Source organism: Arachis duranensis, chromosome 1 (assembly GCF_000817695.3).
Source record: "Arachis duranensis cultivar V14167 chromosome 1, aradu.V14167.gnm2.J7QH, whole genome shotgun sequence".
NCBI classification, from domain to species: domain Eukaryota; kingdom Viridiplantae; phylum Streptophyta; class Magnoliopsida; order Fabales; family Fabaceae; genus Arachis; species Arachis duranensis.
In genome coordinates, this window is record NC_029772.3 from 22,928,189 (window position 1) to 22,930,049 (window position 1,861).

Sequence of the window (1,861 nt, forward strand, 5' to 3'; positions counted from 1 at the left end):
ATTGACATGGTTGCAAACAACCAATTCATGTACACTTTTGAGAGGAATTCCGTGAATAATGGGATACCTCAGAAGAAAGGAGTTATTGAAATTGATGCTCTGAATGCCATATTGGCTCAGAACAAAGTGTTGACTCAGCAGGTCAACATGATCTCTCAAAATTTGAATGGATGGCAACATGCATCCAATAGTACTAAAGAGGAAACTTCTGAAGAAGCTTATGATCCTGAGAACCCTGCCATGGCAGAGGTTAATTACATGGGTGAACCTTATGGAAACACCTATAACTCATCATGGAGAAATCATCCAAATTTCTCATGGAATGATCAACAAAAGCCTCAACAAGGCTTTAACAATGGTGGACGCAATAGGCTAAGTAATAGCAAGCCTTTTCCATCATCTTCTCAGCAACAGACAGAGAATTCTGAACAAAACACTTCTAATTTAGCCAATCTAGTCTCTGATCTGTCAAAGGCCACTTTCAGTTTCATGAGTGAAACTAGATCCTCCATTAGAAATCAGGAGGCACAAGTGGGCCAGCTGAGTAAGAAAGTCATTGAAACTCCTCCCAGTATTCTCCCAAGCAATACAGAAGAGAATCCAAAAGGAGAGTGCAAGGCCATTGATGTGATCAATGTGGCCGAATGCACAAGGGAGGAGGAGGACGAAAATCCTAGTGAGGATGACCTCCTGGGACGTTTCTCAAGCAAGAAGGAGTTTCCTATTAAGGATCCAAAGGAATCTGAGGCTCATATAGAGACCATAGAGATTCCATTAAATCTCCTTCTGCCATTCATGAGCTCTGAAGAATATTCTTCCTCTGAACATTCATGAGCTCTGAAGACTATTTTTTCTCTGAAGAGGATGAAGATGTGACTGGAGAGCAAGTTGCTCAATATTTAGGAGCTATCATGAAGCTGAATGCCAAGTTGTTTGGTAATGGGACTTGGGAAAGTGAACCTCCCTTGCTCATTAGTGAACTGGATACCTAGATTCAGCAAATTCTACCTCAAAAGAAATAAGATCCTGGCAAGTTTATAATACCTTGTACCATAGGCACCATGACCTTTGAAAAAGCTCTATGTGATCTAGGGTCAGGGATAATTCTTATGCCACTCTCTGTAATGGAGAAGTTGGGGATCATTGAGGTACAACCTGCCTTGTTCTCATTACAATTGGCAGACAAGTCATTGAGACAAGCTTATGGAATAGTGGAGGACGTGTTAGTAAAGGTTAAAGGCCTTTACATCCCTGCTGATTTCATAATCTTAGACACTAGGAAGGAAGAAGATGAATGCATCATCCTTGGAAGACCTTTCCTAGCCACAGCAGGAGCTGTGATAGATGTCAACAGAGGTGAATTAGTCCTTCAATTGAATGGGGACTACCTTTTGTTTAAGGCACATGGCCATCCCTCTGTGACAAAGGAGAGTAAGCATGAAGAGCTTCTCTCAGTTCAGAGTCAAGAAGAGCCCCCACAGTCAAACTCTAAGTTTGGTGTTGTGAGGCCACAACCAAACTCTAAGTTTGGTGTTAATATCCCATATCCAAACTCTAAGTTTGGTGTTGGGACTATGCAACATTGACCTGATCACCTTTGTGGCTCCATGAGAGCCACTGTCAAGCTATTGACATTAAAGAAGCGCTTGTTGGGAGGCAACCCAATTTTATTTATCTCATTTTTATTTTATTTTATTTTATTGTTATTTTGTGTTTTATTAGGTACATGATCATGTGGAGTCATGAAAAAAATCATAAAAATTAAAAACAGAAGCAAAAACAGCAGAAAAAAATTCGCACCCTGGAGGAAGCACAGGCTGGCGTTCAACGCCAGTAAGATGCATCTGGCTGGCGTTCAATG